We start from the raw sequence: 17,605 nt of genomic DNA on the forward strand, positions 1-17,605 counted from the left end.
AACAATTACACAATGGTCACATCAGCATCCTACTTAGGGCTTGCACTGGGTCTCTCCAGGACGCCTGTGTTGGTCTAACTGGTCTCCCTGCTTCCTTTCTTATCCCTGTACCATCTATTTGCTTCACAGGAGACAGACTGTTTAGAGAATGCAGTCAGATCCCATGGGTTCTTCTCATCTAGAATAAACTCCAATTCTTTACTATGTAATCTGGCCCTGCCTAGCCCTTGGCTGTCATTGCTCTTTTCCCCCTCTCCCTGCCCCTCAGCCCACTGGCCACTTTTCTGTTATAGGAACACACCAAGCTACCTTCCTGTATTAGCTGTTCCCTTTGACTTCACTATTTGCCCCCTGCACTTTGCACAGCTGGCTTCTTCCACTCCTGTGGTCTTGATTCAAATATCACCTCCTCTGTTTTCCTGGTTACGCAGGCTCCTGTGCCTCATGCCCCCTCTCGGCTAACCTCTGTGCCTTTAGCAAATTTCCTTTCCTTCCTAGCATTCATCACTGTCTGAAATGGTCTCATTTGTTCATTTGTTTACGGTCTCTCCTATTAGACTGAATGACTTGTTTGCCTCTTTCATGGCTGTATCCCCAGCACTTAAATCAGTTCCCAGCGCACGGAGGTTCCATAAATTAAGAAATAAGTAATTTACATTTAATTTCCATCAGTAATACATTTCAAACACTTTACTTAAATGTCCCAGTGGAAAAAAGGAGAAGAAATTAATTTTATTTACATTTAATTGAATGTTGATGTATTCTTTGGATCATGCCAATGGAGTAGTGATATTTGAACATAATTTTGTGAGGTTAATCTACTCTGAGAAAATTTGAAATTACATATGGTTCAGGATAAATTAGTTTTACATAGAAAATTAAAATCCAGGAGCCACGATTGATAAGCTCCTATATTTAAATATTATGAAAATATAAAAAATATAATTTAAATATTGTGAAAAGGTGAAATATATGCTGTAATGTTTCTATAATAAAGAGGTTATGGTTAGTAAGGGTAAAGTCTATAATGTCAGAATCTAGCTAATCATATTTTCTTTACTGATTTCTTTGCACGTTTATTTGGAGTCCATTGAAATATTAACCTCACACCTGAATTTTAATTGCATTTACCTATTTGTCTTACTGTAGATTGAATTCAGCATTTTTATGCTTAAAAATGCTTACTGGAGGGCCCTCCCTTGGGGATATAATCATCTTCTAGCCACACATGACTAAATTTGGTCCTATTTGCTAATTTGGTAAAGGGTCCTTTCTGAGAAGTAAATATTAATGCTAGCTGGTTTTGAAATAGGAGCCTTGGGGCATTTCTTCTTTCCATTTTTAGACACCTCTGTTAGAGGCTTTAACACTTGGATGGAAGTGTTTTTAAAGGAACTTGTGAAGATTTGGAAAAGATTTTATTTTTAATATCCCAGATTGCATCCTCTGCATTTGGTTGGTTTTGTTACATGTGCTCCATCTGTCTTGGAGATATGGAAAACTCAGTAGGGAGAAAATGGAAAGGGCAAAAATTGTTCCCCTAGTTCTATAAAATGGCTAAAAATGACTTCATGTATAAGATGTAGCTCATGGATTCCTTTACTTCTGACTTCCACGATACTACCTAGGGCCTGTCAATTGCCTTCCACAGCAGGGAAAGGAGAAACTGCTTAGTTATTTCCTGGTAAGAAAATCTGCAAGGTCAAAAGCCTTTTCCACAACCTCTGCTTTGAAAGACTTCTGTGATTTATCATTTTAGGTGAATTTAATAAAAATCACAGATTGGTTCCCCTCTATAAATTCTTTTAAGGAGAATTTCATCAATTTAGTTGCTGGCTAAGTTGATCTGGGATTTCTGATCTTTTTCTTTAATGTCTCAGGCTAAGTACTGGATGAAAAATCTGAAAAACAAAACATTTCTTTGCCTATCCCCAGTTGCACCTGACAGTGAAAGAAGTTGAAATCTTACTCCTCACTGGACATTACATCCAATCTCAAGGTTTTATTATTCTTTTTGTAAAAGCCACTGAAGAATACCTTGTAAAGTTTTTTGTTCCTCTGAAAATCAGTCATTTATATTTGTAATTGGAACACTTCATGGATTGGGTATCTGGGAGATCTAAGTGCTTTTATCTGCCTTACCATGGGGGTAACTTCATATTTAAGTATTATTCAGTGTCTTACAGTCTTACAGTGAACTTCTAGAGACTAAAGATCTTTTTTGATGGGTGTTGCACCAAGTAAAATATGGATTCTTTGGTATAATCTCAAAAGGGATTTTAATCTGAAGCTATAAAGTAATACTCCTTTTGGTATCTGTTTATCTGAACATGAACAGAATCAAACCTTCAACAAGCAAAATTTGCAGCCCTAATTTTATGAGTCTGCTGCACTGAGATGATGCCAGTACCCTGGTTCATTAATTTGGGTAGGAAAGGTACTTTATGATTATTATAACTTATTTTCTCTCTTTTTGAAATTTATACAAGCACTGGGTACAGTCAGAAGCGCGGGAGGGTGAGAGAATTCACCAGAGCCAGAGCGGGGAGCAGAGCAGGCAGAAGGACCAAAGTACACTGCTGAGGGGAGCAGTGGGTGGCAGGAGAGGTCTGCGCGCCATGTGGGACCCTCCTCCGGTGGCCGGGGAGCAGCTGGGGATCGAACTGGGGCTGCCGAGGCTGTGGACAGCTTCGCAACCCAGCGCTCAACCGCTGCGCCACCGGGGAGGCCCTATTATAACTTATTTTCAATCAGAAGTAGACTACTGGAGAAGGTGATATTTAAATACATGACTTTAAAAACTGGCTTTGCAGTTTACAAATCATGGCTCAAGCTAATAAACTTATATACTAATGCCTAACCCATACAATATCAAATTTTCTTCTGTCCTATGACTCATCTGAGAGCTCTATTCACTTGCCATCAATATCGCCTATCCTGTTACAAGACCTTGTCATCACCTAGAAATGTTTCACCTCTGAAATTTTGAACTTTGAAATTCAACTCTGATCTCAATCCTCCACCCTTCCCTCCTTTACATCTTTACCCCACCCATCTTCAGTCTCACCAAGGCAGGCCTTCAATCTCCCCACCTAACAGCCCTCAACCCTCTTGGCTTTAAGGACGCATTAAGGACACCCTCATCATTAGACATAACCCCCTTCCTCCCTTGACCTGCTGGCACAGTCAACCAACATATCTTTACTTTTGGATTCATTTATCCATTTTCTTTGAGTCTTGAGTATTACTGGAGAAAATCACATGATCATGCAGGCAGCAGTTGTACAAAATTTGAATTTCTAACTTCAACTGGATACTCAGGACCTGCAATTCTTTGGTCCATTCTAGTTGGTTCCCTTACATAATCTACCTGAAACACAGGGAACTGCCTAACGCAAATCACAGATACTAAGGGCAGAGCCAACTACTCAAAAGATATTTACATGTTAATCACCCCCTTGTATACAAAAATATAAAAATAAAAAAATCACCCCCTTGGATTTCAAATGAGCCAAACTTTCCCCATCCTGGGTATGTTTTTCATTTATTTTCATTTTATCTTGCAGATTTGAGTATAGACTACTTCTTGCAGTAAAGAATTACAGACACATTGGAGAATGTGAGATAATCACAAAATATTACTATGAACTACTGTGTGCCAGGGGCAGATACACAGCAATGAACAAAATAATCAGCTCTACCCTCTGAGAATCTATATTTTAGTAGCAAGGGTCAGAAAGCAGGCAAATCAGTGAAATGTCTACTAAGTCAGAAAGTAATAGGTGGAACTACAGAGTCCTGGAGAGGTTGTGGGAGTATGGGGTGTGAGGTGTACTGTGGAGAGGCTGATCTGTGTACTAGATACAAGTATGATCATGGGTTCAAATCCCAGTTTGGGCACTTATCACAGTGTGACCCCAGGCAGGCAGCCTCTCTGTGACTTAGTTTCCCTATCTGAAAAATGAAAGTTTCCACAGTACCAACTAGAATTCCTATAAGGATTAAACCACTTAATATACACATAGTGTTATATGATAGTAAGCACTACATAATTGTCAACTATTTCACTTTAAGTAGTTCTCTCATACTGCCCTTTGCATGCACAAGCATGCACACACACAGACACAGACACAGACACATTCACACGCTCTCACAGCCCATGCTCCAGAGGCAAAGAGAGATTCACCATAAAGAGAAAGCCCTCGTTTGGAGGAGCCCTTCACTCCAGGCCTTGAGAGAGGCCCTAGCAATATTCCATGTGGTGCTTTTGTCAAGACTGCAAAAGTAAGATATTTTAATCACAGTTGGTTAAGATGCCATCTGCTTCCATATGCTTCCCTTGTGTCAGGTAGCATCATGGGCATTTGGAGATCTAGCTAAGAGAAGTTGATCTGGATTCATATTGAGTCTGGGCTTAGAGTGGAATAGCTATGTGGTTTTTTCATTTCCATATTGAGTTCCATATTGCTGGTCATCCTGGGGTAGCAGCAGCTCCCAGGACACTGTGCCATAGAAGTGAGTAGGGTATTATATGGGAATGTGTCCCTTAGAGCTTGATAGCAGAGGCACGGGGGTAGAAGGAGAAAGGGGTTAAATGTATAGAACCAGACATTAGACTGTAGAAAGTTCTTATAATCCTCTAACGTATACAATTGTCAGTAGAAGATTTGGTTCTCAGGGCATAGTCAAAACAGCAGCCAGTCACTGTCAGGAACATACTAGATAGTGCAGGACTTATAATTATAAATACATTTTTATGGACTAAATGTTTGTGTTCTCCCTCCACATATTTATACATTGAAGTCCCGACACAATGTATTTGGAGGTGAAGCCTTACAGCACAAACATGCTATAAATGTCATCCTTGATTCTGGCTGCCCCACTCCCTGCCTACCTCCTTTGAAGAGGCTTCATGACTTTCCTTCTCCCTCTCTCCCCATAAAATGTTTTGAAATAGAAGACTTTATATACATGCAGCTTCTCCTTCTCTATCTATCAATTTCCTGGGAACTGGTTTCTTGCAGTTTTGGGGAATGTCCCTGAGAGTCACCATTGCCTGTCTCTATTGCTTTTGCTCAGTCCTCATCTGAACTGACCTCTCTGAGGGGTAGGATAATTTAGACATAATCGTCCCCTGCACCCTTCCCTTCCTGGCTCCCCAAGGCCAATTCTCCTATCTGTCCTCTCACCACTGACCCTTGCTATCACCTCTCTTTCCCAGGCTCCCTTAGACCCCGTGTTCCCCAGGCTCCTGTCCAGACCTCTTGCCTTCCCATCTCACATGTGCTTCCTGGGTATGCTTCTAGATTCTGTAACAAGCCTATACCATTGGTCGAATGGAGATTTCTATCCTGTGGTTACTTTTTTACTATATATTTCCAACTTTCCACTGGAAAGCTCCAATTGCTTGTCCTATCGCTCCTCACACTCAGCATCTGCACAGCTAAGGACCTTCATCACTGTCCTCTCCAAGCCTCTCCTCCCTCTGAGCTCTCCATAGTGGAAAGTGTCACCATCAACCACCTGGTCAATCCACCAGGTATTCTTGGAATCGCATTTTCCTCCTTCACCCTTCAATCATGGACAAGCACTATTTATTTTACCTTTAAGTCGGGTGTCCTTAACTTTGCTTTATGTCACAAGACCTCTTGACAGCATGATGAAGACTTTGGATTATTTCTTAGAATAATACTTTGTAATGCATTACATAAAACACAAAGGATTAGAAAGGAAATTATTTGTTTGGAAATACAGTTTCCAAAATTATAAAAGGTTTTGATATATATAATTAATAATGCACTGATTCAGCATTAAATATTCAGTTCCAGTGCCAGGTCTAATTACCATCATTTTAACATCAGAGTTATCTACAACTGAAATGTGATATGAAAAGTTTGGTTACTCTTGGTGACAAAGTCACAGATATTGCTAATGTTACCATAGTAATTTCCTTATATCTGTAATAGAAGAATATGATAACTTTTAGTAAGTGAAAAAAAGATGTAATATTTTTCCCATACAAGTTTACAGACTTCTGGGGCTCCATTCAAGCCAAAAACGCCTGCTTGAAAATGATCTCTGGCACTTGCCTTCTCTTTTTCTTTTTCTTTCTTTCTTTCTTTTTTTTTTTTTTAAAGGGAATAGTCTTTTTTTTTTTTTTAAGATTTATTTATTTATACAAGCACTGGGTACAGACAGAAGCAGGGGAGGGTGAGAGAATTCACCAGAGCCAGAGCGGGGAGCAGAGCAGGCAGAAGGACCGAAGTACACTGCTGAGGGGAGCAGCGGGCGGCAGGAGAGGTCTGCGCACTATGTGGGACCCTCGCCCGGTGGCCGGGGATCAAACCAGCGCTGCAGAGGCTCCAGACACCTTTGCAGCCCAGTGTTCAACTACTGCGCCACCAGGGGAGGCCCTTGCCTCCTCTTTTTCATCCCTCATGCCACTGACCTAATTGGGGTCCCATGTCCACATGGTCCCCTCTCCCCGCCCCAAGCCTGCTCTCTTTGCAGAGCTCCCAGCAGGCCTGAGAAGAGCTGTTCTCCATGCAGTCAGCTAAGCCGGAAGCTGAGCTTCAGATCTTTTCCACACTCCACTGTGGACAAAGACTTATGTTCACATCTGCCCTGACTCTCCCTCATTTCTCCAACAGATGCCTCTAACAGCCTCCTCACTGCTGCCCTAGCCTTTCCTCACCAACCCTTCTTCCAGAGGCACACATCTATCTAAAACCCCGGTCTGATTACCATGCTTCTTTGTTTTCAATCCTCTCAGCATTTTTAGGATAAAATTCTGGCTCTTTAACACCCTGTGGCTCTTTCCCGTCTTGTCTTTCCAGCCCAGCTCCTGCAGCTGTGTCCCAGCTACTCCTTACGTCTTGAGTCACCCAAACTGCAGGTGAAGCGGGGGATTAGAAAGTAGACTGCCTCAGTTCTACCACCCACTAACTTCCTGGCCCTGGAAAATCACACTCTGTGCTTCAAGGACCTGGATTTTCCAATGAAAGGAATACCTGGCCCATAGGATTGTGAGAACTAAGTGATACGACACATGTGAAATGTTAGGAACAGGGCCATGATGTAGAGAAAAACTTAATTGCAATGCAATCTTACTCTTACTTCATTTCTCCTTCATGGGGAATAGCTTTTCTCCTGTTCTCTGCTGGACCAACTAGTCCTTTAAGATTTGGCTGAGGCATCTCTTCTTCCTGAAGGCCTTCCTGCCCTGGATTGGAGAGGCTGGGCTCTGGGCTCTTTGATCCCTGCTCCTCTTAATAGAAAAAGCATCCTTTAGTTGTGACCCCCACAAAATATATAGTCCTTTAGGAGGATCGTGACTCACTCCCTTTGTAATTTATGAACTGCCTAGAGTTAGGCACAGAACAGTGTTTGGCAAGTGCTGGGAGGGTGAATGTGTTAAAAGGAGAAAACAAAATCAGAGGACAAAATGTTACAATAAAGAGGTGCCAGTTTCCTTCCAAAGTGCCTTTTCAAAGTATTGTAAATACCTGGATTTATCTTACTGTTTTTCTGAGTGGTCCTGTCTGCACCGAGTCCTTTCCAGGTCCAATTCTTGGGCCTGATAGCATCATGCTTCTGAAAAAGACAGGGATAAAGGAGAGAGGAAGCTGAGGAGGGGGGTGGGGTAGGGGGAGGCTGCTGGGAGGAGGAAGGAAGCCCTCCCTTGCTCCTCAGGAAGCAGGTACCCAAGGACGTGATAGCCTATTAATACTCTTTTAACAAAGGAGACGACAACACTAGGAGCAAAAATTCAAGTATCTTTTAAAAGGCACTACACGGTAGAGAAAAACTGCTGTGTGGAGTCCTGGCTGAGGGTACCTGGAAGACAGCACTGGCCCTGATTTTAGTGAGCGTGGTCCTCACTCCTCTTTTTTAACATTGCAAAATAAATCATTTCTCGGGAAAGGATTAAATAATACAGAGAGTGGAAAGTAAAAAGGCAAAATTGTCTCATTCCTTGTCCTACTCCTCAGGGGTCCCCTCTGTTTCCATGCAGATATTAAAACACCCATAGGGACACCCAGGTCACATGTCCAGTAGGATTCCAACCGTGCTCAAAAACATGCACAAAATTATGCCTAGATTTTTCCAGAGAGGCATACTGGATAGATATACTACAATAAACACATTCTAAAAAAAAAATTGAAGAGGGCCTCTCCTGGTGGTGCAGTGGTTGAGCGCTGGGCTGTGAAACTGCCGGCAGCCTCTGCAGCGCCAGTTCGATCCCCGGCCACCGGTGAGGGTCCCACATGGCGAGACAGACCTCTCCTGCCATGCCCGCTGCTCCCCTCAGCAGTGCATTTCTGGCTCTGGTGAATTCTCTCACCTTCCCGCGCTTCTGACTGTGCCCAGTGCTTGTATAGATGGATGAATAAACCTTTACAAAAAAAACAAAACTGAAGACATTATTTAAAAATGTAACAGGGGGCCTCCCTGGTGGCGCAAGGGGTTAAGTCTCAGCACTGTCAAGCTACCCACAGCCACTGCAGCATAAGTTCCATCCCTGACAAGGAAGGTGACCCACATATAGTGCAGAAGACCTCTCCTGACTTGACTGCTGCTCCCCTCAGCAGTGTGACACTCTTCCTGTTCTGCTCCCCACTCTGTCTCTGGTGAATCTTCTCACCCCCCACACCTCTGTCCTGTACCCCAGTTCTTCTATGCATAGATAAATAAATCTTTAAAAAAATAAAAATAGAACAATACAAGGAACGCTTTTTGTTAGAGGAGGCCTGGGGTGTAGGAGAGGAATGGACTCGGTGGGCCTTGGTGTTCAACTCCGGACTACTCGGGACTCTGCTCTTTGAATTGGTTCCTCAACTCCGAGTTAGGCCCCGCAGGGACCAGGTGACCCAGGGCCCAACATTTCAACATGAGCAATAAAACGAGGCTGCCTTTCCTGGGTCCTGGAATTGTTTGGTTTCAAAAATGCCCATATTTGGGGGTTTGGTTGGGAAGGGGGCAGCAAGCTGCCTCAGGGTTGGGCCCTGAGGGCTTCGGACCACTGGCACCAGCGGAGGAGTGGGGGGGAGGGGCAACCTTCCCCACCTTGTCTTTAAAGCTGTCACCTGTCATCCAGCGCTGAGGCTGCCCAACGAAGGCCCAAGGAAGCGGTGCACCTGGAGGCCAGGGCTTTGGAAAGCAGAGGCAACAGCTGTGCGTGGGAAGGCCGAGAGCAGGAGGGCAGCCCTGGGTGAATCTAAAAATAAAACCTGGCCTGACAGCCTAACAAAGGCCACTGTGGGGCGCAGCCAGAGGCGCTGCCCTGGCTGCTCCAGGAAGGCTGTTCTGGGGCCACGTGGGGAGCAAGTGGAGACCCTCCCTCTGTCTGTCTGTCTGTCTGTCCCTCACTCTGGTGTATCATTCCCCAACACCCACTTGGGGTGAACCAGCCTGCCCTCAGTAAACAGCCCCGTCAATCGCCATCCCAACCCCCCGCACCCCATTTCACTGGCACCTCATTTTAGGGTTTAAAGAATTGGCTGCGGTGCCTTTGTTCACTAAATTTGCCTGCAGTGAAAGGAAAACGGGTACCGAGCCCCATGTTCTTGAGTTTTCAGATAGGCACTGATGAGACAAATCCGTTTTGGGGAGGAAGAGGAAGTGCCGCTGTGTCCCCCGTTTAAAAAGGAGCCCTTGGAAACCAGCTCGCAGAACAAAGCTGTCAGCTCGGCCCACAGGGGGGGCCCCCCACGGGGCTCCTCGTTACCTTCTGCGCCGCGCTGAGCCTGCTTTCTGTGCCCGAGGGCTGGAGTATCCGGCTGCGCTCCCCGGACTTCTACGTGGACCGATCGGAAAGAAGTCTCTTAGCTTGAAAATGATCAAACTCCTAAATTAATGAAAAAAAAAATTGTCAAGAGAAAAAGCAAAACCATTTGGGAAATAATATTAAGCACTAACGGGGAACAGAAAACATACGCTGGGAGGGTAATTCTTTGAGTGTTTAATTTCAAAGATTTTAAAAAGTGTTTATGTTTGGTTTAAATGACTAAACAGCCGGAAGGTCCAGATTCAAACTTTGGGGCTCAAAGACGCTGTCATTGTTTATGCTCCTCGTTGGCTCATTGCTGCCCCCATGCGTCTGATCTAAAAATCACAGCACAGACCTGTCTGCCCTGCAAATAATTGGTGGAAACCACCCAGCAGTCTATTAGCTCCCGTGACAAAAACTGTACAGAATTAAAGCAGTGTTTTAGCTTGTTAGTGAGAGCTGTATATCCCCGATGATTTTTCAATAAGTCTTTCATTTTAGACGACATCATTATATGGTCCGTTTCTCTCTTTGTTGCTGTTCATTGTGCCTTTGGTTAAGGGGTGGATTTAATCCTTAGAGGAAGGAGTAAAACTTACATTTGCAAGGTAAGCCCTACTAATGGTACCCCCTTCCAGTGAAACCACATGACTTATTCATTGAGGTGCATAGATTTTATTTCATATTTTATAATAAAAAGACTACATTCAGGATGACTGAAAGTTTACACAAAGAATCTCTGAAGTGAGCTAATTTCTGATATGTGTTTCAAGTAAATTTACACATCAAAGTACAACCTCTTTTGTTCCCCTCTACCTTTGTCTTCAGCAGCAGACTGGTTCTTCATTTTAGTGTGAGACTAGGCTGTCTCTATGGATTTGTATTAAGCACTCATTCTTCCTGTTTCTTGCTCATCCATGTAGTTAGCAATCTGAGCTGCTTTTTGCTCTGTAGAAATGGGACAGCACAGAATATCATGCCCCAGATGGAATTTGAAAAGTGACTTCCATTCTGAATAGATCAAGGGGCTGCCCTCTTATGCAGAAAGGTTATAGCAAGTTCTTCTTCAGCATTATGGGCACAGGGGAAATAGCCACCTCCTTCTACTCACTCCAGGATCTTTCTTTCCTGCAGAGGCAGCGTTGGTGTCACTGTCCAATGTCACCTGCTAGAGCCACCTTCTGTGGTTCCTGAGTGCTTATCTTTGGATCTTATTGATCTGTTACTCTTCTGTCCAAAATGGCCCTGAGGGAGAGGCTTTACCTCCTCCAAAGCAAATAAACAAATTCCGTTAAATTCAATGCCCACACAGGACCCCATGGGGGGAAGATTCTCTTAAATCCAATGCCATGACTGCTTCCAAAGGACAGCTATGGAGGGCATGGTCTGGAAGGCCAATCAGTTTTACTGAAAGGAGAGAAACTGGTGGAGTGCTCGTTGTGTTTCATAATTCCTTTTGTTACCTGTCAGAGGCTCCTGCGAACTAGGTCATGACCAGCTTTATCACCCTGCAAAGTAAGGCAGATATTATGAGATATAAGCTGAATTTCTGGGTCATTTAAAATTGCTCTTGCCAAAGTTTTTCCTGTATTTCTAGTGATAATCCAGGTTTGTCACCTCTGTAGACATTTAACTCTAAGAGAGAAGATGACTTTCAATATCTGCAAAGGTATCTGAGAACCTGGGGAGCAGGAGTTCCCGAATTTCTACAAGGAAGGAGCTTTGGGGTGACTGGTTGAATGTAGGGGTTGGAGGATGTTTTGAGGGTGCATTTGCATTCGTGTACACTGAAATTTCGATTGTGTGTTTGAGGTGGCTCTGGGGTCTGTGACAGAGTTGCCAATTGAACTGCCTGCCATTGAAGAGAAGCAGTTGGTCATTCCATCAGTTATTCAAATAATAGGCTCTTTCTAAATATATAAACTGGGTGTGAAGAGTATAATCCACCCAGGTTGATGTCTCTTCAAAGAGCAAAGGACCTGGGATGGTTAACAATTTTAGATGTCTCAGAGTGGGGGTGGAGGGCAATCGCACCAAGTCTGCAGGCTTGCAGTTCAGCCTGGAGGGGTTCCTGTATCTATGTGGCCTCAAGAGGAAAGAGTAGCTTCCATTCTCAGATAGCTTATGGTGCAAGATAGCTGCTGGAGAAGGAGCATTTACATTTGTATTCCAGGCAGCAGAAAAAAGGAAAGCCTGTCTCTTTAGGGACATTTTTGGGAAGTCACATATGTCACTTTGTTTGTGTTACGTGGGCACAACCACCTGAGAGGGAGACTTGAAGTGGTCTTCATCGAGATAGGTGTATGCCACCTAGGATATGATAGTCCAAGGGCTGTAAAAGAAGAGAGCAAAGATTGGGGATTATTTTCAACATTCTCTTAGGTGATACTGGTGCTGCCAGTTGATGGAGCATGCCTTGTGGCGAGGGACATGACTCTTTGCAGGACCTGGCCCAGTCTACTTCTCAGCCTTTGTCTCCTGTCTCTCCCCCCTCACCCCTCAGGCCTCAGTTATACCCGCCTTCGCACTGGGTCTTGAACAGTTGCAGCATGCATTCCCACTTGGCCAGCTATGAACTTGCTGTTCCCTCTGGGTGGAATTCTGTTCTCAAAATCTTGTGATTAAGGTCTCAGATAAAATAGGTCTTCTGTGATGTGATTTAGGTTTTTTTTTTTTTTTTTTTAAAGATTTATTTATTTATTTATACAAGCACTGGGTACAGTCAGAAGCGCGGGGGGGGGGGGGTGAGAGAATTCACCAGAGCCAGAGCGGGGAGCAGAGCAGGCAGAAGGACCAAAGTACACTGCTGAGGGGAGCAGCGAGCGGCAGGAGAGGTCTGCGCGCCATGTGGGACCCTCCTCTGGTGGCCGGGGAGCAGCTGGGTATCGAACCGGCACTGCAGAGGCTGTGGGCAGCTTGGCAACCCAGCGCTCAACCGCTGCGCCACCGGGGAGGCCCCTGATGTGATTTAGTTTTAACAGCATTTAAACTATTTGCAGTCTGCAGCACGAGATTGATCTCTGGCCACATGGTGCAGCAGACCTCTCCTGACTTGCCCACTGCTCCCCTCAGCAGTGTATTTCAGTAAATCTGCCTGTTCTGTTCCCCACTCTGTCTCTGGTGAATCCCCTCAATCCCTTCCCCTGCACCTCTGGCCTGTACCCCAGTTCTTGTATGCATAAATAAATAAATCTTTAAAAAAAAAATAAAAGTACTTAACAAATAAGTTTAATATATTTTTGTGGAATTTAGAGTCCCTAAGTACAATATTAATTCTTGAGATCATGGAGACATATCTTATATTTCCACTTTGCATAGAGAAGGAAACTCACAAAACTCACATGGTAAAAGGTAGGGAAGGACAGGGTTCCACTTTTGCACAGGGTGTGATGACCATACTGACTTGGGAATTTGGCTTGGGGGAGATGAAAACAGGCTGGTAGACTCTGCCATAGGTCTCCATAGTAGACCTCTCAGCCCTTTTTCTTGCCCTGGGTTCTTCTTTCTCCTCATCATGCAGTCCAGAATTTTGGAGATGTGAATCAGAAGATGCTAGAGAGACCTATAGAGAATATATGTGATGAAGGATTGGAATTTTGCGGCACTGGGCAGGTTGCTGTACAAGTTTAAGTTTTCCATTACTTGTTCCTGGAGCTCCAGCTTTGTGTCAGGTATTCTGCTAGGTGTTGGGGCCACACATGACCTGCAAGGTTTGCCATTTTGTTCCAAATGGGACAAGTGACACGGAACACAAGTATCCTGATTCATGCAGTGCTAAGTTAGACTATCACACCTTAGACGCTCTGGCCCTTTTGCTCAAAAATTCTTTAGCAGGTCACCTCACAATGTTACTCAACACTCACCTCTGGATTAATGGGTCAGTGTTTGCTAAGTAATTTGTGACTGCTGTGTTGGAGAGTTCCCTTGGGAGATTCTCTCCTCTAATGCTCAGCTGGCAGGAGAGGGAAGAGCACCCCTTGTCCCCCTCACACATTCCTTTGTCTCTCACACTGCAAGGAAGGGAGGGAGCCTGATGCTGAATCAAAATTTAATTCCTTCGGGTTGACAGTGCAACAGAAGAGGCCTCTTAATACACTTGTGTGTGTATTAGAATTTATTAGGAATTAGACTTTGATGTTAGTCTATAAGCCATGAGGCTGCTGATTGTCTTTTTGAATGGAGACAAGCACAGATGCCTAGCAACCTGACAAAGACAGCATCAAATATATTCATTAATAAATAATATCAATACTGTGCATGTGTAGCCTGAAATTTTTTCAACTTCAAAGAAGAGCCTTCATATCTATGATCTCATTTCACACTACATATTATTATTTAAAAACTCCTCTCTAGAGGCAGGTCATTTCATGTGTGTGAAGGCAGGCGGTGAGGATAATGAAAGCCTGCCTCCGGCTACCAACATCAGTCCTGGTGTGCCTGCCCATCCACCTCCCCTGGGGCCTTTCTCTGCTTGTGTAAAAACTAAAGACAAAGATGAAAAAAATACACTAATTTCAAGCTGTGCTGGGAGCACACATACACTCGGGCATGAACTGGGAAACTAAGGAAATGAAGCAACTTTCAGGACCATCTTTGGTGATTCTACAAACAATGAGAAATATATTACTTCAAACTAATGGCAGGCATCCAGAGAGCCCAGCACTGGAACCCTTTAGTCTTCTGGGACTGAAAAGCCAGTTCCTGTTTACTTTTTGCTTTATCTCCTGCTCTGACTTTTTTCTTGTCTTTGACATTTTCTCCAAGCATATGTCTTCATTTTCAGCAAACTATTTTTCCATATTCTCATCTAATCTTTTAGCTTTCCCTGTTTGACTACCTCCAGAGTAAAAACCTTATGTCGTTGTTTACTCTAAGGTTGAAGGAAAAGTCCTTACTCTGAATTTGTTAGAGAAGCATTTAAAAAAAAATAACTCAAATAGTGGTCAAGAAAAAAAGCAATCCTTGATGGCAAGACTCTCCTAACTTCCCTGTCTATATTGTCCTAAAACCAGTCTCTGTGTTTCCATGTCACAAAAACTCAGGCTTGTAAAACCTTCCTTCAAGTGGACACTGTAAAGGTTGTTGCAGAATCTCCGACTTGGAATCTGATGAGCAGGCTGGACTCCGTAGGTGGTGGTAAAATCTTCTACCCTGATTACTCATGAAGCAGAAATAACTAACCTGTAACAAACTATTTTAATTCTTCTATTTTCAAGGGTAAGTGGAAAACTAGTTTATAGTGAGCATTTGCAGCTACCAGCCATCACAGCCACCACCTTGCCATCACAGCCTTGCCCACTGGGATGCTTGACAGAGGTTTAGTTTTTTTACTAGATATCTCTTGGAAAACTAGTCTCACCCTGGTTGCACTGTCCTACATGCTTTGCATACAGTGGCACTCAATAAATACTGAATGTATCCCCTTATTATCCATCATGTGCTTTGCATGCAGTGGGCACTCAATAAATACTGAATGTATCCAGCTTATCCATCATTCAGTCTCTCTGGGTCTCAGTTTCCTCTTTGTGAAATGAAGGTATTGGCAAATGATTGCTTATATAGCTTCCAGCTTTAACACGCTGTGAGTCTCTTTAGATAGGTATTTAAATGATCTCCCATCTGCAATGCTGTTTCTAAGCAACAGAACAGTGTTTCCCTGGAATCCTTGCATGACCTCTTCAACCCATAAAGACATTTCTTACTGAGTCTGCAGCATTCTATTATCTGTTATTCATATTTATATGCTATTCGGTGATATAGCTCAGATTGCAATTTAGCTTTTCGTGTACATAGGTCCTGTGCTTACAATTGCTCCCCAAGCAAAATAATATACGATGTGCTCAGTAAATACTTGTTGAGTAAGTAAATTTCACATCAAAAATGCTCATAATTCTATATAGAGGGAATTCTGGGCTTAAGGGTAGGAAAAGAATGAAGGGTGAATTTCAAGTTTGTGGTTTGGGAGACTTGGTGTCTGAAGATGCTAGATCAGTTTTAGGCAAAAATAATGCAAAATGTTAACAATATATAAAAGAATGCTCTGGATGAGTTAGTTTCTTCACTCCTTATCATCTGGGACTGCCTTCAAATTTTCTTTAATATTTCATTTCAATCTCAACAGCATAATTTAAAAATTTTCTCTATTTGGGTATGGAAAGTGTAAAGAAAATGAACAAGGGAAAAGCTAAAGTATTCTTTTACATAGTGTCCCTGGTGGAGTTGTATAATGGGGTAGCAACTTTGGAAAAACAGTTTAGCAGGGTCTCAAAAAGTTAAACATAAAATTATCATATTATACAGTAATTTTACTCCTAAGTATATATATTCAACAGAAAGGAAAACATGTTGATAAAGAAACTTATAAATGAATACTTATAGCAGCATTAGACACCATACTCAAAAGTTAGAAACAATGCAAATGCCCATCAACTGATGAGTGTACCAACAAAATGATACATCTGTACAATGGAATATTATTTAACTGTAAAAAGGAATGAAATCACTACACATGGATCTTTGAAAACATGCTAAGGAAGAGAAGTAGACACAAGAGGCTACATTTTAAATGATTCCAGTTACATGAAATATCCAGAATAGGCAACCCACAAAGCCAGAAACAAGATTAGTGGTTGCTAGGGGCTGGAAGAGGGGGAAATGGAGAGTAATTATTAGTGGGCACAGGATTTCCTTTTGGGTGATAAGAATGTTCTAAAATTAAATAGGGGTAATTAAGGCACAATTCTGAGAATATCCTAAAACTACTGACGTGTACACTTTAAAAGAGTGATTTTTTTGGTATGTGAATTATGTCTCAGTAAAGCTATTATTGAAGAAAAAAGGAAAATGCAAGGAAGGTGAATACTTTCTTTTCAAGATAAAGTGCTCACAATAATGGAAAATCAGTGATTAGTGTTTGCTAGCTCTTTGTTCCTCAAAGGCTTTATCACCAGCAGCTTACCTCCACAGGTGTGTGCACCTGAGAGACAGTCAATCTTGAAAACTGATTCTTTTTTTCTAGAATAATTTCACTTGGCAAAATTAATCTATCTCCAATTGAGTTTCCCTTTTCTACCAGAAGAGCAAAAAACAATTTAACTACTGGTTTCGGGTGTATTTGCCCCCACAGCTTTGTTTTGATATGTGTACAATATCATGTAAGACATATTCGTTTATATGGATGATCTATACATTTTTTAGATCACCTTTTTAAAAGTCAGATTTGCTGAGATATAATTTATATTCGGTGAAATTCATCCTTGAAGGGTTTTCAATTTTATGAATTTTTTTGAATGTTTAGTCATTTAACCATCACTACACTTGAAATATATAGACTATTTCTATCACTCTAAAATGTCAATGCCTCTCTCCCCAATCTAGGCCCTGGCACCCTCTGCCCCCCCATTTGAATCCTGCTCCTGGGGCACTCTGCAGTTGCCATTCTGTGTTCTTGTGATTTATCCTGAGATAAATCTCCATGTCAGGCAGGATCTTGCTTTTCATCTCTATAGTGTCCAGTGTGGTATGTGGCATCTGACAGATGCTCAGTAAATGTGCTGGATAAATGAATGAATTGCTTGTTTTTTAGATTTTGCCAAATGATATAAAAGAGTCTCCTCTCTGATTTCCAGAATATGTTATTTGGAAAGTAGCAATGGGGAACACTTCTCCTGGAGTTTCAATTTACAATGTTTTCTAAAAAGGACCACAGTGAAACCTAACTACAGTGATGTTGCTGAGCATTGTAAGCCCCTAGATTTGGGGTTTGCTCAAACCAGCATGTGGGTCTCTACCCTCTCCACCTGAATAAACAATGGAAGTGGAATTTGGGACCAGAGG

Source organism: Talpa europaea (assembly GCF_964194135.1).
Source record: "Talpa europaea genome assembly, chromosome: 8".
Taxonomy (NCBI): Eukaryota; Metazoa; Chordata; class Mammalia; order Eulipotyphla; family Talpidae; genus Talpa; species Talpa europaea.